This window comes from Bos grunniens, chromosome 3, assembly GCF_055505025.1.
Source record: "Bos grunniens cultivar Pamir isolate PY7600 chromosome 3, Bosgru_T2T1.0, whole genome shotgun sequence".
NCBI lineage: Eukaryota > Metazoa > Chordata > Mammalia > Artiodactyla > Bovidae > Bos > Bos grunniens.
In genome coordinates this window covers 2,606,900-2,630,885 of record NC_141167.1, presented here as the reverse complement: position 1 = coordinate 2,630,885, position 23,986 = coordinate 2,606,900, and the positions used below count along the sequence as shown (strand labels likewise).

The window sequence follows — 23,986 nt, the reverse complement described above, 5'->3', positions numbered from 1 at the left end:
AACCCGTTCCAATATTCTTGCCTGGAGAATCCCATGTAAAGAGGAGCCTGGCGGGCTACAGTCCATGGGGTCACAGAGTCAGACACGACTGAGCGACTGGGCACACCGGCCAGGAGTAGCCAGCCCTGCGACCCCCGGCCCCTTATCTGCAAACAGGACATCAGAGGGCACCTCTCAGGGCCTCTGAGGACACAGGGTGGCCAGGCCATGGGGGCACTGAGCAGAGGCCGGCCTCGAAGCAGTGTACCCACAGGAAGACAAGTGGAGCCGCTCTGGCCCCCAGCCTGGGAGCTGTGGAGAGGGTTCCCTGGGGGGTCTGGCAGGCAGGTCTGCAGAGGTGAGTAAGGAGCCCCTAGCCTGCGCCCCCAACCCCTGCTGGTGGTGATGCTCTGCTGCCCAGCCACACAGCAGCACCTTGCCATCGCGTTAGGACTCTCAAGCGTCTCCAGAGCTGGATTCCAGCTGCAAAACCCAGCTGGGCCTGCAGCAGGCCAGGCGGGTGCTGGTGCCTCTGGAGGGGGAAAGGTGCCCACCCGTCCAGGGTTTCCATTCAGATTGGACTCGGGCCCTGGTCTCAGTCCTGATCCAGAACTGACCCTCGAGGAAGCGCAGGGCACACACCCTCCCCGGGAGAGGCCACGCCTGGCCGTTCAGCGTGGGGGTCTCAGTCGGGGGACGGGGAGGCCACGGGTGGGTCAGTGACCCCACACCGGTGCTGCCAGGGTCTGAGTGGGCTGGCTGCTGCCCCAATCAGGGAGGCGCTCTGGATTCCAGGAGTGGGAGCTCGGAGCCCCCCGGGGCGGGCACACAGCTTCCGGCCTGGCCCAGCCGGGGAGGGCTTTGTAATGACCACCCCCTGGGGGAGCAGGAGCTCCAGGAGGATTTAAGTGTCCTCTGCTCGTGGCCATGGCATTTCTGGGGCTTCTCTGCTCTACCTGGAGAGGAGGAAAGAGCAGAACACTCAGGGAGAGATTCCAGGAAAAAGAAGTTCATTTCGGTTCTTGACACGTGACGCCTTGAGAAAGGAACTGCCTTCCAGCCAACTGCTCCCCACGGGGCGACCCCCACCCAGAGTGCTAGCGACCAGCTCTGAATCTACACGAATCCACCGCGTCCCAGCACGGAGAAGGGCTGCCCAGGGCCGCCCCCCAGCCCAGGAGAGGCCCTGGGTCCCCTGCTGCCTGGGGTGTGGGCTGCTGAAGGAATTGCTGAAGGTTCTGCGCCCTGCCAGGGGGCAGAGGGCAGTCCAGAGCAGGCTGACGCGGAGGCACCCCCAGCCCCACCCATGACAGTCCTGCCCAGCCTCATGGCAGCCCCCGCGCTGCCCCGCCCCACGATTAAATCATAAATAAACTCCGGCCGCAGAACCTCAGAGGAGGACCCACACCGCCACCCGGATTGTTTATTTTTAAATTAATTTCCAAAGAATAGGGACGCATCCTGACGTGCATCCTCCGCCCAGTCCTGCCCGACCTGGCTCCCCGAGCTGTGCCAGCCCCTCCTGGCAGACGGGGACGGGCTGCCCGGAGCCAGGGACCCGCGCCCATGGCTGGGCTGTGGGGAAGTCCCGGGTGGCACCACAGGTGTGTGCCCGCAGGGACTCGGCGCAAAGGAGGCATTGTGAGGCGAGGCTCTTGGCGCCTCCCGCCCACCCGCCCACCCGCGCACGGCACTTGTCAGGTGCTGGCGCCATGGAGGCCCGACTTTGAGTGTCAGCTTGGCCTGGCTCGTGGAATGTGGGAACGGGCACTGTTTCTCAACGGTTTCTGGGAACGCCTGGCTCCGTGCCTCTGCGCGCCTCCTGCCAAGCGCGTGGGCGCCGCGCTCGTCTCCCCACTGCCAGGGGCGTCCGGCGCTCAGAGCTCCCCCACGTCCGTGGGCAGTCCAGCCATGGGGCCTGCCTGCAGGCGCCTCAGAGGAGCCCCCAGGGGCTCACCCTGAGTCACGTGGCCGGCAGGAGCCCCCGGATCACCTGCGTGGGTCCCAGGAGGGCTCACCTGCCTGGGTCCCGGGGGAGCTTACCTGCCTGGCTCAACTGTCTGGACCCTGGGCAGGATCAGTGACCTGTCTGGGTCCTGGGGGGGAGTCACCTGTCTGGGTCCCGGGGGGGAGGGGGTCACCTGTCTGGGTCCCCAGTGGGCTCACCTGTCTGGGTCCCGGGTGGGCTCACCTGTCTGGAACCTAGGCAGGATCAGTGACCTGTCTGGGTCCTGGGGGGGGCTCACCTGCTTGGGTCCCGGGGGAATCACCTGTCTGGACCCTGGGCAGGATCAGTGACCTGTCTGGGTCCTGGGGGGGAGTCACCTGTCTGGGTCCTGGGGGGGGAGGAGGTCACTTGTCTGGGTCCCAGGTGGGCTCACCTGTCTGGGTCCCTACAGTGTGACTCTTCTGTTAGCTTCCCAATAGCTGGGTCCTCCCCCAGCTCACTCTAGTAAGTCCTCTTCACATGGGACTGCAAGGTGAGTCTGACCTTGGCCCACAAGGTCAGATAGCCTACAGGGGGCCTCTTAGACCCAGGGGACAGGCCACCCTGCGCTCTGCCCATCCATCTCCTCTGCTTCCTGGGTCCCCTGCACCCAGAGGCAGGGCTGGCCCAGGACTTGGGCTGGGTGAGTCCGAGCCTGTAGGTGATATAGCGCATGAGAGCCCAGCCTCACGGCCTGGCCAGGCGGATGCTGTACCTGGAGACGGTCAGCCTCAGAGCAGCGGTGCTCAGCGGGGAGACTCATCTGAGGAGTTGCTCGCTGGGGAGGGGTCTGGTGGGGGCAATCACAGCGTCTCTCCTCAGCAGGGGAGCGCGTCCTCCAGGGACATGGACCCAGCTGTGGGCCAGGCCATGCAGATAGGCATCAGTGCCACCCCAGCCCAGACAGCTGTTGGCCAGGTGGACCCTGGGAGGGAAGACAGCTGTGCGGCCTGGTATGGTCTCTGAGCTAAGGGAGGTCCCAGTGGGGCACCTGACCCCATCCCAGGGACAGGAGGACTCCACCGAGGGGTGACTCTCACCTGGGGCCTTTGATAATTCTGCCCCCACGTAGGTCCCACAGCCTTGCGATGTACACCAGTCTCCAGGGTTTGGCTAATGTAAGTCAAGTTGAGGGGTGGTGCTCAGCACAGGGCTCCAGCCCTGATGCAGGAGGGAAGCAGAGGGGCCTGGGGCCGCCACCGTGACCCACCCGGGCCGCCCCGCCTCCTGTGCTCAGTGTGAGTGGGGAAAGACCAGCTGATGCTGGACAGCCAAAACTCGAGCTGCGCACGCTCTGCGGGGGCCAGCGCTGGGAGGGCCCAGACTCTGCACCTGCAGGATGGAGCCCTTGGGTCAGGGCATGCTGGGAACCCGGGGAGGGGCCTGGGTGCAGCTGACTCTCGGGGCGCTGCTGAGCCGGGAGAGCATCCCCCAGCTTCCAGCGTCCTCGGAAGGGCAGCTGCAGCTCGGGGAGGGAAAGCCTCCCCCAACCTCCCACCTGTGAGAGGGGATGGGGCCGCCCCCCAGGGGGCCTTGGCCACACCCACCAGCGAGTCCGCAGCCTCTAGGGACAGGCGTTGAGGTCATGCGCCCGCTGGGACCTGGCCCCTGGGAACGGAAGGGTTAAAGCGTCCCTGGGTGCAAGCCCCCAGGGCCGGCTTGTCGGGGTTGGGGGGACCGCTGGGGGCGAGCAAGGCGAATACAGCCCCCACTCCGCGTCCCCGGCAGGTGAGTACGAGGGCAGGGCCCCCCCACCCCCCAGTTCCTGGTGCTGCTGCTAAGCATACAGGAGAGAGCAGGTGCGGAGAGAACCCGGGAGCCAGGCCGGGAAACAGGTGCGAATTACGGGCAGCGCCCGCGTCACAGCCACTGAGCGAGCGCCTTCCCGGAGGCCCCGCCCACCTCCGCGCAGCGGGCCTTGTCGCAGGGCGCGCAGCCAGGCTTCTTCTGGAAAGCTCGATGCTGGGGAGAGACTGCTTCCTGGGCTGCAGCCCAGGGACGCTGCCTCGCTGTACACACGGGGCGGCCACCCCGCGCCCTGCTTTTGAAAAACATCCTCCTCTGCGTCACCTCCTCTTGGCCTCTTTGCTCTGGGTCAAGAAGCCACGTGACTTTTGATCACTCCCGAGTTTGATCACCGAGAGCTGGTGGTTTCCAGCTTTCCCAGCACAGAAGCCAGCGAGAAGCTCCCGACCATCCACGCAACTCTGCTTGGCCAGCAGTCAGGGCCAGCGTCCCCGTGCAGCCCCAGGTTTTCCCCCACCTTGATCCCTGACGTTCACAGCTACCCTGGATGTGCTCTGAAGAGTACAACCCTCAGCCAGGGGTCCTTCCCAAGTGTCAGCGCCCTGCCATCAGCTCGGGCGAGGGTGGGCTTCTCCCAGGACCCGTGGCGATGGGGAAGGCGGCCAGTTAGCCCTTACCGGGACCCTCCAACCAGACCCAGCCACCCTAGCTGCACCTGCTTTGACCCTGAGCATGGCCTGGGTGTCCCTGCTTCTCAGTCTCTGGGGCATCAAAAGGGGGTGGCCGTGTGTGCCCAGTCTGCCCCCCAAGAGTGTCAGAGTGTCCAAACAGGACAGGCCCGGGTCAGCACCATCGAAAAGAGCCCACTGTCCCACCGTGGTTACTGATAGTTAGTCTTGGCCCAGTTTTGCTTGCTTTCTGGTAGTTGTATGACCTTGGGCCTTCTTCCTGGCCTCTCTGTGCCTCAGTTTCTTTATCTGTGAAATGGGATAATAGCACTTCCCAGGAGATAATATCTGGAGAGCCCTGGGAGCGATGCTTTTGTTAGATGTTGTCATGACTCCCCCCACCCCTTTTCTGTCCATCTGCTGCATCTTCTTCTGCCTGGGGGTCACTCTCTCTGGCCTGTGGAGGAAGACCCCTGGGCCCTTCCTCCTGCTGTCCCCCTGCAGTGCCCACCCTGCGCCTGGGCTGCCTGACCCCTCCCGTGTTGTTCTCGGCCGAGAAGCTGCCCCTGCCCCCAATTCTGTGTATTGCCCACCCTGCCAGACCCCTGGCCAGACTGCCCTCTCCATGGGGCCGTTTCAGTGGCTGCCCTGCTGACAGTCCCCTCCCACCTCTGGGCCCCACACCGTCTATCTGTCCACGCAACACGCCACCCGGTCGCGTCATGGTCACGACACCATGACGTGATGCTCACGACATCACACGTCCACTCGCCGCTGCCTGACTGTGAGCCTTCCCACGGGAGAGCCGGGGCACCTGCCGGTGGAGCCAGGAAGGACGGGGAGGGAGCTGGGAGGGAGGAGGGGGAGGGAGGAGTTGGGGGCTACCTGCCAGTCTCTCGGGCCATGGGGTGTGTGTGGGGTCCTGCTCGGACCTAATCACACCTGGCACCAGGCACGCCTCATTTACACTCCGGAGCCGGACCTTCAGCAGGGGGCAGTTTGGTGGCTGCTCCGAGGCCACTCTGAACCTGCAGGGGCCTGTGTGTGCTTCAGGGTGGCCGGGGTGTCTGTGGGGCCCCCTCGTTCTGATCACGGCCTGCCCTGTGCCCCCGGGTGCCTGGTGTTCACGTGGGTCCTCTCTGGGTGTCGGAGAGGCTGGTTGGTTATGCGGCTGGGAGGGAGCATGGACGTGTGATGGATGCTTGCAGCCGTGGGGGCGCAGCTGGTGAAGGGTCCCCTCCCCAGCAGGCGGGTGCAGCTCCAGGGAGAGGCCCCAAGCCATCCCTCCTCATGAAATGAATAAAACATACCTTCAGGGAGGCAGTGTCAGTGAGACGCCCAGGATGCCAGCCCAGCTGCTGGCTGTGACTGCAGGCAGCGGGATGGTGGGCGTCCTGGAGACCCCTGGGGTAGCTGCTGCTAGTAGGGGGCTTGACCAGGGCCCATCTTCCCCTGACCTCAGCCCAGCCCTCATCCAGCCCTGGGGGGCATCTATCCACTTCCTACCACGTGGGCAAACCTGCCCCCACGTGTTCCCACCCACCAGCACGCCTGCCCCAGGGACCCGTCTCTGTCTCTGCACCTCCCTGCCTCTATCTCCCCATCTCTGACCTCCCTGTCTCTATCTCCCTGTCTCTGCACCTCCCTGCCTCTATCTCCCCATCTCTGCACCTCCCTGCCTCTATCTCCCCATCTCTGCACCTCCCTGCCTCTATCTCTCCATCTCTGCACCTCCCTGCCTCTATCTCCCCATCTCTGACCTCCCTGTCTCTATCTCCCTGTCTCTGCACCTCCCTGCCTCTATCTCCCTGTCTCTGCACCTCCCTGCCTCTATCTCCCCATCTCTGACCTCCCTGTCTCTTATCTCCCCATCTCTGACCTCCTTGTCTCTTATCTCCCCATCTCTGCACCTCCCTGCCTCTATCTCCCTGTCTCTGCACCTCCCTGCCTCTATCTCCCCATCTCTGCACCTCCCTGCCTCTATCTCTCCATCTCTGCATCTCCCTGTCTCTATCTCCCCATCTCTGTCTGGCTCCGTGTCTGTTTCGTGTCTCCTTCTCTCTCCCTTGTCTCTGTCTCCCTCCTCTTGTCCCATGTCTCTACCCTCCCTGGCCCCCAGGAGGACACTGCCTCCGGCTCAAGCTCCCCTACCCGTCATAGTCCCTCTTAGAGGTCGCTGGTGGTCAGCTTGCCCCTCACACTCCTGTGGCTATTGAGTCACAAGAGGGGCTCACTATATTCCCACCCAGCCGGGCCCCCAGCCAGGTGCGTGCCTTCAGCTCAGCGGTCCTTTCCTCACCAGGAGTGAGCCCTGTGTGATCAGAGAGTTCCCTCAACCCTCAGACAGGGGAAGGGGGCCATTCTTCTCTGCAGGGCGCCCCCCCCGGGGCTGGAAGACCTTGAGGAGCCGCTGCCCCCAGAGCAGGGCCCGGCCCCTCCCACTCGCCCATGGTGGGCTTGTTAAGGACACCCCATTCAGGCTGCCCTGTTGCCCTTGCCCCCACCCACCCCATGCGTGTGAAGCAGGGTGGCAACAAGCCCATCCATGTCCCTGAACCCGGCCGGCCCCTCTGCCCCTCTGTCCCAGCTGTCTGTGGTGCCAGGCCCCTGGGTGGCTCTGGGCCAGTGTGCATCCCGAACTGCGTGGGCCCTGCCCCTCCAGGCTCCGGGAGCTCCATGGGTGCTCACAGGCCTCACCTCTGTCTGCGGGTTGGCGCCCCACCTGCTGCAGGCTCCGGGCTGTGGTCCTGGCCCCTAGGTCCCTCTGGGTCTCGTGGCGCCAGCTCTGCCAGGCCCGCCTGCGAGCACTCCCCCGCTGGGCTTCCACCCCCGGCCTGCAGCCCCCCTCCAACCAGAGCCCTCTCCTTCTGTCCTGGGTCTGCCCTTTTCCAAGGCTGGCACTTGGGGAAAATGACCGGTCCTTTCAGGAGCGGACCCCCTACTCCTAGGTCCTGACTTTGCACTCAGTGCCCCCAGGACTGGGCATGGGAAGCAGCGGCCCAGTGGGGCTGCCACGGGGTCGGGGGTCACAGGCGCTGGCCAAGCAGGACCCTGCTGGGAGCCCCTGGCAGTGCTGGCCCGGCCTCTTTCCAGAGGTGAGCCCTGCACCCGTGCCTGCTGTGCGTGTCGGCACGGCCTCATCCCTGCGGCCTCTCTGGAACGGGGGTCAGGCACATGCACTCACTCAAACACGCACACTCTTTACACACAGGCACACATGTGCACACACTTTGCAGACAGTCACACACACAGCACAATCTTTACACACAGTCACACATGCACAGCACACTTGTCACACACACACTTTACACACAGTCACACACACACAGCACACTCTTCACACACGATCATACATGCTCACACACTTTACCCACATCCACACTGACACACAGTCATAGGCTCACCTCTTCTAAGAACAAACAGCCATCTTCAGGAACACTGTAGATTAAATCCATATTTAGGAGAAATTTCCTAAAGAAAACATAATCAACAAAGATGCAATTCTGCCCAGGGAGACAGCCGTTTACCTCATTATGCAGAGCAATTTAGCTCCTCGCTGACGAGAGCGTTTCTGCCACAGAGCATAATATTTGCTTTCCCTTCACATAAGCAAAAGGCCCATTACAGAGTTTTCCCCAGACAAAGAGCCACATGTCCTTGCAAGGTGAAGCCACCGCCTCTAGGGAGTCAGAAAACTGCTGGAGGCACCATCACTTCCAGCCACCACGTTTCAGGAGATGTCAGGGTCTGGCCTCGCCCACAGCCCTGCACTGTGAACCCCCAGCCAGCAGGACACCCAGAGTGAGTCTTGGCAATCGTGTCCACAGCCCCAGAACCGTGCCAGCCATGGGGGAAAACATTTATCAGTGTTTGCAGAACAAGTGGATTTCATGATAGATTTCACGACAGCTTCCAGCTGAATCCCTGGGGTCTAAGGGAGGGTGAGCCAAAGAACAAAGAGATGAAATGATCCCCATGGCACAGTTTAGGAGAGACCATCAAGACAGTATCCGCTATAAACAAGGACTGTCTAATGAAACTGAGTGTTCACTTACCTTGCAGCTCAGGATTTCCACCAGAAGACCTGGACAAGAATGTTCTGGGAGCTGTACGCAGAAGAACCAATCACTGGACTCGATCCAAGTATCCACTAACAGACTGAGGATGGATAACGTTTGATGGTCCATCCGTTCAATGAAATTGTTGTTGTTCAGTCTCTAACTCATTTCTGACTCTTTGTGACCCCATGGACTGCAGCATGCCAGGCTTTCCTGTCCTTTGCTATCTCCCAAAGTTTGCTCAAATTCACGTTTGTAAGTTGGTGATACTGTCTAACCATCTTATCTTCTGTCGTCCCCTACTCCCCCTGCCTTCAATCTTTCCTGCTGCTGCTAAGTCACTTCAGTCGTGTCCGACTCTGTGCGACCCCATAGACGGCAGCCCACCAGGCTCCCCCGTCCCTGGGATTCTCTAGGCAAGAACACTGGACTGGGTTGCCGTTTCCTTCACCAATGCATGAAAGTGAAAAGTGAAAGTGAAGTCGCTCAGTCGTGTCTGACTCTTAGCGACCCCATGGACTGCAGCCTACCAGGCTCCTCCGTCCATGGGATTTTCCAGGCAAGAGTACTGGAGTGGGGTGCCATTGCCTTCTCCTCAATCTTTCCCAGCATCAGGGTCTTTTCCAATAAGGCAGCTCTTCTCATCAGGTGGCCAAAGTATTGGAGCTTTAGCTTTAGCATCGGTCTTTTCAAGGAACACTCAGGACTGATCTCCTTTAGGATGGATTGGTTGGATCTCCTTGCAGTCCAAGGGACTCTCAAGAGTCCTCTAGCACCACAGCTCAAAAGCATCAATTCAGTGCTCAGCTTTCTTTATGGTCCAACTCTGTACATGACTACTGGAAAAACCATAGCTTTGACTATAGAGACCTTTGTTGGCAAAATGATGTCTCTGTTTTTTAATATGTTGTCTAGGTTGGTCATAGCTTTCCTTCCAAAGAGTAAGTGTTTTTTAATTTCATGGCTACAGTCACCATCTGCAGAGGTTTTGGAGGTCAAGAAAAATCTTTCACTTCTTCTACTTTTTCCCCTTCTATAGGCCATGAAGTGATGGGACTGGATGCCACGATCTTAGTTTTCCTAATGTTGAGTTGCAAGACAGCTTTTTCACTCTCACTTTCATCAAAAGGCTCTTTTGTTCCTCTTTGCTTTCTGCCATTAGAGTGGTATCATCTGCATAACTGAGGTTGTTGATGTTTCTCCCAGCAATCTTGATTCTAGCTTGTGCTTCATCCAGCCCAGCATTTCACATGATACATTCTGCAAATACGCTAAATAAGCAGGGTGACAGTATACAGCCTTGTCATTCTTTTTTCCTAATCTCAAACCAGTCAGTTGTTCCATGTCCAGTTCTAACTGTTGCTTCCTGACCTCTATGTTTCTCAGGAGACAGGTAAACTGGTCTAGTATTACCATCTCTTTAAAAATTTTCCAGTTTGTTGTGATCTACACAGTTAAATGCTTTAGCTGGGTCAATCCAAGATCCAGTGAATGTTGGCAATTTGATCTCTGGTTCTTCTGCCTTTTCTAAACCCAGCTTGTACATCTGGAAGTTCTCAGGTCATATACTGTTGAAGCCTAGCTTGAAGGCTTTTGAGCATTACCTTGCTAGCCTGTGAATTGTACAGTAGTTTGAGCATTCTTTGGCATTGCCTTTCTTTGACATTGGAATGAAAACTGACCTTTTCCATCCTGTGGACACTGCTGAGTTTCCCAGATTTGCTGACGCATCGAGTGCAGCACTTTAACAACATTACCTTTTAGGATTTTAAATAGCTCAGCTGGAATTCCATCACCTGCACTAGCTATGCTTGTAGTGATGCTTCCTAAGGCCCACTTGGTTTTGTATTCCAGGATGATTTCACTCAGCCTAGGTGAGTGATCACACCATTGTGGTTATTTGGGTCCTGAAGACTTTTTTCGTACAGTTCTTCTGTGTGTTCTTGCCACCCCTTCTTAGTATCTTCTGCTTTGTGAGGTCCTTCCCTTTTTGGTCCTTTATTGTGCCCATTCTTGAGTGAAATGTTCCCTTGAGATCTTCAGTTTTCTTGAAGAGATCTCTAGTCTTTCCCATTCTATTGCTTTCCTCTGTTCCTTTGATCTCTAGTCTTTCCCATTCTATTGCTTTCCTCCCTTCCTTTGCACTGATCATTGAAGAAGGCGTTCTTAGCTCTCCTTGCTAGTCTCTGGAACTCTCCATTCAGTTGGGTGTGTCTTTCCCTTTCTCCTTTGCCTTTCACTTCTGTTCTCTTCTCAGCTATTTGTAAGGCTTTCTCAGACAACCACTCTGCCTTCTTGCATTTCTCTTTCTTTGGGATGGTTTTGGCCACTGTTTCCGATACAATGTTATGAACCTCTGTCCATAGTTCTAAATGGAATACTATTCAGCAATGAAAAAGAACAGACTACCCATACATTCAAAATCATGAGAAAATCTCTTAAACATTGAGCACAGTGAAAGGAGCCTTGTGTGATCCTACTGAAGCTCCAGAGCAGGTAAAACTGATCAACAATGGAGGAATCAGAGGCATGGTTGATTCCTGGGGTACAGCGATGTTTGACAAAGAGGAAAGGGCTGGAGAGAACCTTCTAGGGGATGGTCACACTCTGCATCATTAAATAGGCGTTTGGGTTATACAGGTACAAGTATTTGTTGAGACTCATCAAGTGATACCTTATGGGATGCAGGTAAGGCAGTACTCAGAGGCAAATGTATAGCCACAAAGACCACATTAAAAAAGAAGAAAGATCTCCAATCAGTAACCCAAATTTACATCTTAAGGGGCAAGAAAAGGGAAGAGTAAACGGAACCTGGAGCTTGCAGAAGGAAGGAAACACAGACTGGAGCAGAGAGAAGCGAGATGGGGAGCAGCACAGCGATAAGGAACAAAGCAAAAGCTGATCTCTGAAAAGATAAACGAACTTGACAAGCATTTAGCCAGAATGACTAAGAAACAAAAGAGATTTATTCATCTCACTGTCTCCAGAACTTGCAAAAAAATCCATAATCAATTCTTGAACTCTAGTTCATGATAATCATGTAAAAATATTTGAGGAAAGGAGTGAATGCATTGCTATGAATGCATTCTCAGTCATGTCCGACACTTTGCAACGCCATGGACTGTAGCCCACCAGGCTCTTCTGTCCATGGGATCACCCCAGGCAAGAATACTGGAGTGGGTTGATATTTCCTCCTCTGGGGATCTTCTGGACCCAGGGATCAAACTCGTGTCTCCTGTGGCTCCTGGTTGGCAGGTGGATTCTCTATCACCTGGGAAATGCAGAAAATAAAAGATGGATTGACAAATGGATAGGCAGATGGACAGATGTGTTGACCTGTGATAATGTAAGTACAGCAAACCTCAGTAGCCTAGGTGATGAGTTTAGGGTTGCTTGTCAAATGCTTTCAATTTCTCACTGAATTTGAAAACCTCCACAATAAAATGTTTGAAGAAATGACCATCCATGTGTCACCCACCCATTGCACCATCCCAGCTTTATAACATGCTTCCTGCGATGGAAAGACCTGGATTACACAAATCACTCCTCCAGAGCCACTCTGAGCACCCACCACTGTGCAGCAGACACTGCGTGGAGGCTTGAGCACATCAGCAAATGAACTGCACCTCTGAGCTTGAGAGACAGGCGATGGCGGGACTACCCAGGCTGCACGGCCAGGCCGAGTGGGCAGTGCTGTTGAGAATCCCATTCTGGACACATCTAGTCAAGCATTTCAGAGGAGCGGGGCATGCTGTGTTTGGCTGGCAGGTGAACTCTCGGTTCAAGCCCTTTCCAGGAGGTCCCTCTGAGTCCCCCCAACCCTGTGGGTGGATGTGGTACACAGAGAAGGCCCCTTCACCTGCTGCAAGGCTCACAGCAAGCCCCCTGCAGATAACAGTGTACTATAATTTTGGTGGGATGGTGGGGGGATGCAGGAGGGGCCCTCAGGAATTTGAGGTCTAGTTCTCGAAGCAGTGTGGGCAGGGAGGGCGTGGCATTGGCGAGGCAGTGATCTCTGCTATCAGACACGATTCCGGTCAGACATCCGGTACCTCTCGGTCAGGACCCCACAGGCCTTCAGAGTGTAGGCGCTGGTCACACAGCTACCGCCAAACATGCAGGAGGTCTGGAGTCTCCTGGCAGGAGCGGGGTCTGCCCAAACACCAGGCCACCATCACAGGGGGCACTGCAGATACAGGCAGAGTGAGTCCCTCCCCGACACCAGAACGAGCCCCCTGACGACAGCGTGGGGGGTGGAGCTGCTTTCGAGACTCAGCCCGGGCCCTCGCTGGTTCATCGCTGGGTGAACGCCGGCAGCCGTGAGTCTCTCTGTACCACCCTATCGATGTGGTCTGATTTAGTAGAGCACCCCCAGTAACCATGGCCATCCAAGGCCATCCCAAGGTATTCCAAAGGTAAAGAAAATCAGGATTTGCAGAGTTTTCTGAGTATCATACAACAAAAGAAAAATGATCACTTAGCTACAAACTGGTGACATTTTTAAAAGTCAGAGATGAAGAAATCTACAAAAGAAGGAATCCACAGGGAACAAAGCCGTCCTTGACTTCAGATTTCTCCCACACAACAGTGAACAGAAAAGGCAGCTTACTGATTTGCAGGAGCTCTTTATATGTGAGGGCTGACTACCATCCGACATGCTGTTGCTGTTGTCTAGCTGCTCGTGTCTGACTCTTTTGTGACCCATGGACTGTAGCCCACCAGGCTTCTCTGTCCATGGGATTCTCCAGGAAAGAAGACTGGAGTGGGTTGCCATTCCCTTCTCCAGGGGATCTTCCTGACGCAGGCACTGAACCAACACCTCCTGCACTGCAGGCAGATTCTTTACTGCTGAGCTACCAAGGAGGCCCACCATCTGGCACGCAGGTTGCCAGTCCTTTCCTTGTTTGATTTTTGACTTTTAGATGTGCTTCTGGTTGGGTTTTTTTTTTTTTTTAATTATTTTGCCACTGAAATTTTATATTTTTGTGTAGTCATAATTTCTTTCTTTAGTGTTATGTTCAAAATATCTTTTTATCATTTTTAGCATATTAAAAATATTCACTTAAGTTACATTGATCTTATTGATGGCTTCTTTAATTGTTTGGGTTACATTAAATGAGTGCATTTTTATGGGGAAAATGCAAACATTATGGGAACTCATGTGCCCTCTGCCCTTCGTCTTTGCATGAGTGACACCAGCAACTCTTTGCCACGTGTCCCATCAGTATTTCTGCTGTGTGCTTGTTTTTGTACATGTGTAGATAAATACCAGAATTACAATATGTGGTCACTGGCTTGTTTTTACATACATGGAATCATCCTGTATTATTCTATAATTAGGATTTTTACATAATGTTATGTGTTGAAATTAGAAGATGCTTGCTCCTTGGAAGGAAAGCTATGATAAACCTAGACAGCATATTAGAAAGCAGAGACATCACTTTGACAACAAAGGTTCGTATAGTCAAAGCTATGGTTTTTTCCAAGAGTCAAGTACAGAGTTGGACCATAAAGAAAGCTGAGCACTGAAGAATTCATGCTTTCTAATTGTGGTGCTGGAGAAGACTCTTGAGAGTCCCTTGGATGGCAAGGTCAAACCAGTCAATCTTAAAGGAAATCAACCCTGAATATTCATTGGAAGGACTGATGCTGGAGCTCCAATACTTTGGCCACCAGATGGGAAGAGCTGACTCACTGAAGGCAGATGGAGAAGGCGGCGGCAGAGGATGAGATAGTTAGATGGCATTACCAGCTCAATGGATATGAATTTGAGCAAACTCCAGGAGATGGTGAAGGATGGAGAAGCCCGATGTGCTGCAGTCCGTGGGGCTGCAAAGAGCTGGACACAACTTAGCAACTGAACAGCAGCAGCCCATGTTGGCCTGGTCCCAGGCCAATCCACTTACCTATTTTACATGCTCCAGGTTCTGCATGGTGTTTCAGAGTAGATGCCTGGAGTTTATTCAACCATCTTTCTGACCAATGGATATTTTTTATAAACACCTGATTATAAACACTCCATGATGACATTGGCACCTGACTCCTAAACCTCCTGTCACTGACATAAAACGCCAACGAGTTCACGGCTCAGACACAGCCAGTTTCCCTCTGAAGTCCCATGGCCATTTACACTCCATTCACAGGGGACGAATCCCCTCTAACCTCCAGGGACACTGCCAGCTATTTCTCCTGGGCTGGCAGACAGAACCTGATGTCTCGGTGCTGTTTGCTTCTCACTAATTACTGTGCAGTAAGCAAACCTCTTTACACTTACTGATCCTCCGCATTTCTTTCTGTGAGTTGCTACGTGTGTCCTGTGTCCATTTAAAATTTATGTCCATCTTTCCTTATTGCTTTGTTACACTTTATGGGCCTTTATATGTTGTCTATTATATAAATTGCAAGGGTTTTCTCCTAGCCTGACACTTGTCTTTTAATTTCAGTAACCATGGATTTCATTCTACTGAAGTTTTAAAATTTCATGTGATAAAAAATGTCCAATCTTTTCCTTTATGGTTTAGGGATTCCAGAAGGACATCTGCATTCAAGGCTTTACAACGTTCTGCTCTTTGACGCTTTGATTGGCTCTCTGATCATCTGGTATTCACTGTGACTGTGGAGAGCGAATCTATGCTGTTTTTCTCTGTGACTGTCTGGTTGCCCACCCTTCAGGGGTCATGTGCCCACTGTTTTGAAATATCTGTCTTTGCCCTTTATTAAAATCCATATATCAGGGAATTCGGTCCACTGATGTATTTGGGTACTACTGTGAGCATAACAGACATTTTTTATGACTAGTAATACATCAGTACATGTAAACAAACCTAAATCTCAGCACACACACACATACTGTTTATGTGTGAATGTGGGTGTGTAAGGATCTGTGTGTGTTGTGTATACATGAGTGTCTGTGTGTACACAGTTGAAGGGTATCTGAATGCTGGGAGGCAGACTGGAGGGTATAATCATGATTTTCTGGGAGGCGATGGTCATATGTAACACAGATGTAATGTGAGTGTGTATTTCTATGTCTGCACACACGTCAACCTGCACACCTGGTGATCACCTGCCCCCAATGCACAGAAAGGTAAAACGCAGGGTGGCCCAGTTACTTACCTGAAGCATCCCTGTTAGCCAAGGGGGGACCTAGAATTCTAGGTTGTGTCTCCTTGATTCCAAAGCCCTACTTGTGATGCTGTCCTGAGACCCGTCCCCTGGAAGCCAGCAGGGTTGGTCCCACGTGGGCTGCGATGGGACTGGGCCTCTGGACCAGCTGGGCTGCTGGTGAGGCCACCTGGGCCCTTCACCACCAACAGCTGGTCGGCGGCCCCTCAGGAACAGCCTGAGCTGCCATCAGCAATGGGAAGTCCAGGTGTTTCTGCCTCCTGGTGGAGGCAAAGACTGGCCCTGTGAGCACAGTCAGGGCCCGGCTCTGGGCCTGCAGAAGCTCCCCACCCAGAGTTCTGGGAGCTGACCGATCAGGGGTACAGTGCGCTGGGATCCTTGGTGAGCCTCCCGATCCCCCAACTCTGCAGAGACTCACCTTCTGAAGAAAGAGAAGTGGTGGGAAGCCTGAGTCGCCCACTTCTCCCCAAGTTTCTTTTTTCTTTCATTTTTTGGCCATACCCCGTGGCACATGGGATCTTAGTCCCCCAACCGGGGATTGGACCCGTGCTCCCTGCTGTGGAAGTACAGACTCGTACCCGCTGGACCGCCAGGGGCTGAGAGAAGCCTGCCTGCTCCCCAGAACCCTGCTCGGGGAAGCCCGTCCCCAAGTTTCTTTAACCTGCTCCCAGTCAACGCTGCCTTTTTCAAGGAAGTTGAGTATTCTGCTTCAGACCTGATTCTGGCACGGAGCCCAGGAGGAAACAGAAAAGGAAGCAGGTTTCTTATTTCATTCTCCTCAGTTTTCCATAAGGGAAAACCAAGGTCTACAGAAGCTGAGGACCACTCTAAGTGAGCAAGACACGAGTGGCAAAGCCCAGAACCAGCCCCTGCAGACGCTCTCTGCAGGGCCCTTCCACGTCTCACCGTGGGTGTGTCCCAAAGACTCCACTCACTCGGAGCCTATGAACCCAGAATCCACCTGCAGCCATCCAGGTGGGGTTCCACGCCCACTGTGAAGATCAGTATCACAGTGGTATCATCCGCATAGACCCCAGTCTGCAGGGACCATTTCCTGTGAAACAGCACAGGTACGATGATATGCATGTGTCGTATTCCTCATCTCCAGACAACTCAAGGTGCTTACTGTCCCCGTGGACGTGGGCAAATTGGAGGGAGATGCTTCGTCATGGCTGGGTCTTCCAACCCTACAGCCTAAGCCTTGCTTCAGCTCACCACACATGGGGTGTGTGTGTGTGCGCGTGTCAAACTGGCTCTGGCCACTGAGCAACTCATCTTCCCGCTCAGCTGGAGGGACCCCAGGCCCCTGGGGAGGACGGGGTCCCAGGGGAGCCTCCACCACTGTGTGGGCAGAGAGCTCAGCCCCGGGGGGGTGAGAGCTGTGGGAAGCCAGTCCAGAAGGAGAAGGGGCAGGAAGCCCCCCGCAGGGTGCCGGGCAGCTCCCAGGAGTGGCTTTGCCTGGGGAGCTCAGTGTGGACAGCCCAGCGCTTGGTTGCTGCCCTCAAGCAGGGGCTTGGGGAGCAGGCAGGCTTCTCTCAGCCCTGGGTCTGTGCCGGAGGCCACCAGTCCCTGCCAAGATGCTCTGGTGCCAGGCCTCATGGAAGGTGCTTCATCATGACCCTGGGTAATCCTCACCACAGCCAAAGGCCAGGTCCTGTTGCAGACAAGGAACCTGAGGCTCGGCGAGGTCGTATTGGGCCGGGGCCCTGGGTCTCGACCATCTCAGTCTGCGTGTGGCCCTGGGTCACTGTATCTGTGGCCCCTGGACAGAGGCATTGGAGCCCTGGGGATGAGGAGACTCAGGGAAGCTTCCCCAGAAGCACACGTGTGTGTCTACAGCTGCCACGAGCCCATGAGACCATGACAGACACCACCCCAGGGCACAGGCCTGGGGAGGAGGGGCCGAGTGGCCACACGGTTGAAAGGTCAGCTGTACAGCTGGAGACAAGTCCTGCGCGTCTCCAAGTCCTTGTTCAGAACTCAGGGAAGCCCCCTACATGCCCAGGCCAGACAGAGCATCCTGACCTGAGGCTGGGGGTGGCGTAGCCCCCTTTCTGTCTTTGCACTCCACGTGCTTCATGGGCAGATGGGTGAGGGAGCGGCCTCCTCAGGCTTGTGTTGGAGGATGGAAGACCGAGCCTTGGGCCAGAGCTATGGAGGACAGGGGTGTGCCGGCCGGCCAGGGGTCCCCGAGGAGTACTCAGCCTTCAGGTCCTGCAGACTGTGAGGATGGGACGGAGGCTCCATCCTGAGCCCCGACCCCCACCTCCGGCCAGTGGCTCCCACCCTGATGGGAGCCAGCGGACCCCTCAGTGCCCACGCTGGACACAAAAGAGGCTGGCAGAGGCCACCTGGTTTGAGCAACTCAAGGGTGAGCTGGTTGGGAAGGGGGAGGAAACGTGCTGTGTGATAAGCAAATGAGGAGGTCAAAGAAGGACCAGCAGGCCAACCCAGGGAAGAGGCAGCAAAAGCCACCAGGGCTTTAAACAAGCACATCCTACCGCGGACGAATGGAGCAGGAGACGGAGGTGCCAGCGTGGGCACCACTGTCCCGTGCACGTGTTTTCTGAACGAGGGCAAGTCAGGTTGGAGAAGCAACTCGAGAGCAGCAAGACTGGCTGGTGGTTGACGCGGGACGGTCGTGGGACACACAGGAGTCCTGGTCCAGCCTGGGAAGCCTGCCATCCAGCCCATCCCCACCTGGCTGTGTGAGCTCGGGCACAGGGCAACACCCCTCTGGGCCTCTGGATCCCAGGTTGCAAGGTTTGGTTCAGAAGCCAGACCCCTCAGGGCGGGGGCGGGGCCTGGAAAAGGCCAAGTTCCCTGAACACCGTGCAGACGGCTGACGGTGCGGCCTGTCTGCTGGACACCAGCTACCCTCGTCTTGCCCTAGCCAGCGCCCTGCTGCTCCAAAGGGGTCCAGGACTTATTCTCATGGATGCTCAGTTTGGCCCTGTGGGGTAGGGTGGACTCACCCCTCCTGACCGGTCACACCCCTTGTGCGGCTGCAACCATGGTGGGGGTGGTCTCTGCTCTGTCCTCCTCATTCTGGAAGTCTCCAATGCCTCAGCCGTGGTGCCCGGTCCTCCAGGAGTCCTTCCCGTTGTTATAAACGCCCAGCAGCCCCCCTGGAGGGGCAGCGCCTCAGTCTGAAGACGCCAGGTGGACACTGGTCCGCAGGGCACTCCACGCCCCAGCACACACGAGTCACTCTCCAGCCGCCCTGGGAAGCAAGCCAGTGCCAACGCCCAGCACAAGAAGCGGGTATCTCCTAGAACAAACTCTCAAGTTTGGGCTTCACGAGAATTTCCGCCTCCTCAGAAGCACGTCTCCACCCACTCCTGCCCGCAAATGAAGCACAAGCGTCTTTCTTCTGAGCACATGTCCCGATGAAAACAGTGGAAAGTGCAGAAACACGGCCCGGAATGTGAGTAACACCGCAGAGCAAGCCCTCCGTCCTTCTGCGAGTCCTCCGTGCTCCCCGGGATTGGCCAGAGGGTTCCATGCCCTCCACACTGCCCTGCCACCCACAGCCCTGACTGGGTCTGCAGCTCGGAGACCTCACAGGATGAGGCAGACCTCTCACCACTCTCTTGGTAGTGGTCCTCCAGGGCTGGAGCAACCAAGGTATCAATCACAGTATCGATCATAAAATATGCATCATTACTCCTTCCCCTTCCAAGAAGTCTCGGGGGACTCACAGCAGATTTCAGCTGTTTACTCCAAACCAAGCAGGGTGGGGGTGGGGAATACAGCCAGCCCCAAACCACGCTCCTCCCCAGCCTCTGCCTGAGCTCTCAGGGTGAGGGTGGGGCTGGCTCCCCAGCCTCCGCATCTAAGCCCATCCTTACCCACTGCTGCCTGTCTGTCGTGCGGAAATGCCACTAAGCACCCACGCCCGCTGTCTGCATCCACCAGTGCGCACTCGGCCCTGGTAAGTGCACAGTCATATTTGCTGGACAAACTGGTTGTGAAGGTATTAAGCGTGAGCTGGGTGCTTGGTACACCTGTGTTATGTACTCACAAGATTACTAAAAATTTAAAGATGAAAAAAACAAAAACTCAGAGAAGTTAATAGTCCAAACTAGACATTCAAATCCAGATATTGGTCTGTCTGAGATATTTTGTCAGTAGACGCCAGAGGATGAGACAGTTGGATGGCATCATTGACTCAATGAATGTGAGTTTGAGGAAGCCTTGGGAGTTGGTGATGGGCAGGGAAGCCTGGCGTGCTGCAGTCCATGGGGTCGCAAGGGGTCGGACGCAAGTGAGCGATGGAACAACAACAGCAAGGCGTATCACAGAAGGACGGGCGCCTTGCTTCTGCACTGACCTGGAGATGGGAAGCGGATGGGTGGATGAGCAGGCGGACGGATGGGGCGGATGAGCAGATGGGAGGAGGATGGACGGATGGACGAGTGGATGGAAGCCAGACGTGCTCAGGTGTTCATGACTGTGTTTTCTCAAGGACTTTTTGAGGACTACCTAGGCAACTGAAGCATCTGTGAAGAGTCTATGAAAGTGGAGAAGAACGTTCCCCAGCTACGGTCAGAGAGAAAGGCAGCAAGAGAGGGTCAGAGAGAGCCGAGCACCATCTATGAAAGTGGAGAACGTTCCCCAGCTACAGTCAGAGAGAAAGGCAGCAAGAGAGGGTCAGAGAGAGCCGAGCACCATCTGTGAAAGTGGAGAGCATTCCCCAGCTACGGTCAGAGAGAAAGGCAGCAAGAGAGAGTCAGAGAGATGCAGTGCTACTGGTTTTGAAGACAGAGGAAAAAGGCCACAAGCCAAGGAGTGCCGGCAGCTTCTAGAAGCCAGACAAGACAAGGGATGGGTTCATCTCTGGAGTCTGCAGAAAGAACACTGCCCTGTGGACACGTTAGCCCAGGGAACGTTGCGTTGGACTTCTGACCCAGAGAACTGTGAGGCAATAGATGTGTGCTGGTCAAAGGCTCTAAGTTTCTGATCAATTGTTCCAGCAGAAACAAGTAGCTAATAGAGGGGGTTTGCGTTTCAACAGAGAAGCAGCAAAGTAATTATGGCATGTCTTTCCACAGAGCTGCAGACAGCTGTCGCTCTCCTCCAAAAGGGCATTTTTTAGATCAGAGGTTACAGTCACCAAGGAGAGAATTCTTTTATGTATATAATTCCCACTGTGATTAAAAATATATATGTAATTTTAGCGGTTATAATAGCTGATTTACAGTTATTACAAAATATGGGCTATATTCCCTGTGTTGTACAAACTACATCCGTAGAGCCCATCTTCTTTTCGAGAAGAGCCAGAAATAAGCTGGTTTCCACTGACAACAAGCAGCCATCTGCATCCCTGGTGGGGGCTCTATGGTCCCCATGGAACATCATTCACCCCAGCACCCCGAGAACTCAGAGACAAACATGAAGCAGCAGCGTGTGTCAGCACAGTATCCACAGCTGGGCCCACCTGCCTCCAAGGTGCCTGATGAGCCCGGCCTGGGGCTCTGACCCTCCCTGTCTGCCTGCTGCAGCCTGAGCTCCATGGACAGACCCCCCAGCCCGGCACGGCTGCCCTGTCCCCCTGATCCTGGCTTTGAGAAGGAGAGCCGGTCTACTTCCTGCAGGCAGGGAGGACCCCAGGAGAACCTCCCATCTCTGTGGTTCCTCTGGGGAGACTGTTGGTCTTCCTTCTCCAGGAAGCAAGCAGCCAGGAAGGGTTGGGCTGTGCTCACACCCACCACATGTTCTGTCCTTCCTGGGGGACACAGTGCTGTGTTCCTGGGGCCACACCGGGAGGACCTGCCAGGCAGCAGGGAGACTCGAGCCTGCATTCCTGCCCTGCAGGTGACACTCTCGTATGCTCCAGGGAGCAGGAACCCTGTCCACGATTCCCTAGCCTGGCCTCCTCACCCCATGAAGCAGGGAATCTCCTTGGGGCTCTCACACCTCCTGGAAACACAGTTCATCACATGAGTTTCCCCAGGTGTCTGGGGAAAACCGATTTTTCATTCTGGCTGACACGTAGTATCCTAAGTGCCTCCAAAGCAAAACTCACTCCTGTCCACAGGGCACTACTAAACTGGAACAGCCGCTATATTTAACAGAAAGCCCACATCCCGTTGCCATGACAACCTGCGTTCTAAAATTAGAAACACCACACACCATGGGGTAGATGCCACTGGAGGAGCTGCTCCGCTTGCCTTGATCGGTTCTCCGGCCAGGAGCTGGGGTTCCCTGTGCCCAGCTGTGGACGCCCACCAGGCTCACAGCCCGTGGCGGTCCTGCTGGCCTGCCCGTGAGCTTCCCTGCAGCCGCAAGTGACTTGGGGGCAGGTGGCTGTCAGTGCAGTGTCCGAGCTCCAAGATCATCCTGGCCCTTCTCCTGCTGCCTTGGTTCATGTCCACCTTCAGAGGGCAGTGCCAGCCGCTTGGCCATTTTCACAAGGAAAGGAAAGGTGTCCCCGGGGTTCCTGGCAAGTTTCCACTCTTTCTCATTGGTCAGTGCAGGGTCACCTGGCAGCTCCTGGCTCTAACCCCAGGAGTGGGAAGAGGGCCTTCTCAGCTGGTTTCCCTCCAAAACAGCGTCCTGACCTTGCTGGTGGCCCTCTTTCTGTAGACACTTTATTCTCCAAACAGCATCGAGGGGTGTGGCCTGGATGCCTGACTTCCAGTCACGGTGCAGAGCTTGACCTCGTTTGTGACTCTGGCTCATTTTCTTCCTGTCTCTGGACTTGAGTTTTCCCGGGGAGAAAGCCAGGCCATGGGGTCAGCCTGGACAGGTAAGGTCCCTCCAAAGTCATCTTAAATGACACAGATGTGACATTCTCGTGTACAAGGAGGCCTGGTTGGGGCTTGCTCCAGGACTTGCTAAATAATCTGGACATTTCAAGATCCATGGAGGAAAGGAGACCAGGGAAGAAATAGAAAGATAGCAGGATAAATAAGAGTTTAAAAGAAAAAACTAGGTGATTTTTCAGAAGGAAGAAAAGCATTTGGGTGAAAGCAATCTATTTTATCGGAAAAAGAGGCCCATTAGAACAGGCTAGAGGTGAAACTGAGGGCAGAAATCCCACTGGCTGGGGGACTCCTGCCAGGTGATGGAGGGGGGAGGATGGACAAGACGTGGGTCCATGTGGCGGAGACCCAGTGCCAGGATGGGCTCCACAGAGTCGTGCGCAGCCGCGAGAACTTGTCTTTGGCCAGAAGACACATCTGCATGAGGGGGAGCCTGGCTGCAGACAGCCCCATGTGTTTCTTTAGGTACACTTTCACCTCCGGGGCCAGGGGACCTCCCTTCCCACACCCGTGAGTGATGGTGCTCCCCGCAGGCGAGGGTCCCACCCCACGGTTGCCTAAACTTGCACTTCTCCCCGGAAGCTCTGTGCCCTGCAAACGCACTGACTCCCAGCAGCCTGCTCTCTCGATTCTACAGGTCTGAATGGCAGATTCAGCTCTTCGAGTGTTTCTGCACACACTTTCACGTGATGCTGATGCCCTGTCCCGGGAGGCCCAGCCCTTTTCTGAAGCCCCCGCAAGGCTGTGCACCTGGGCTGTGGGAGAAGCCCGTGGGCTCCTGTCGGACCAGGTAGCAAGGGGCGAGGCAAGGCGGCTGCTCCGGACAAGCCCTGGTGGTGATCTCTGGGGTCTGGGCAGACAGAGTGACTGAGCAGGGGAGGTCAGCCACCATCCACGCCTGCGGCTGCTGGGAAGGCGATGGAGCTGGCTGGCACGGGTCAGCCCCGGGGACACAGGAGCTCAGCTCCATCCAGCGGCCTTTGCTAGGCAACGCCTTCTTCCCCGGAGCGTAGGGCCTGTGTCATAGATGCAGGAACCACTAAGAGACCTGATGTCACTTGGGACTAGGGAGCATCCAAGGTTGAAAATGAAGGGCTTGTGACCCTGCCCATTGCCTGGGGGACAAGGAGGCCCTGCCATCCGCTGCTGGTCACATATGCCTCGACATGGACAGCAGGATTGACGTCACCAGTTTCTTGAGGGTTGGAGGCAACAGACAAATCTCAGGCTGGGTAGCACTCTTGGGACAAAATCTCCAGCTTTGTGTGAAGCAAGCCGTCCTCAGGGTCAGAGGAGGGGGACCCCGTGTGAACCAAGCCAACCTTGGGGTCAGGGGAGGGGGCCCCGGTGTGAACCAAGCTGACCTTGGGGTCAGGGAAGGGGGCCCCCGTGTGAACCGAGCCAACCTCGGAGTCAGAGGAGGGGGCCCCCGGTGTGAATCGAGCCGACCTCAGGGTCAGAGGAGGGGGCCCCGGTGTGAACCAAGCTGACCTTGGGGTCAGGGAAGGGGGCCCCCGTGTGAACCGAGCCAACCTCGGAGTCAGAGGAGGGGGCCCCGGTGTGAACCAAGCTGACCTTGGGGTCACAGGAGGGGGCCCCGGTGTGAATCGAGCCGACCTCAGGGTCAGAGGAGGGGGGCCCCCGTGTGAACCGAGC

General features: G+C 55.8%; 1 long non-coding RNA gene across 1 annotated transcript; it reads right to left on the bottom strand.

Annotated features, from left to right (window-relative positions):
• Positions 1-11,382: 11,382 nt before the first annotated feature.
• Positions 11,383-20,147, bottom strand: LOC147374845 (uncharacterized). The gene is made up of 2 exons (XR_015161467.1): positions 18,539-20,147; positions 11,383-11,709 (listed from the first exon to the last, which is right to left on the bottom strand). It is a non-coding gene; the product is annotated as an uncharacterized LOC147374845 (long non-coding RNA).
• Positions 20,148-23,986: the final 3,839 nt, after the last annotated feature.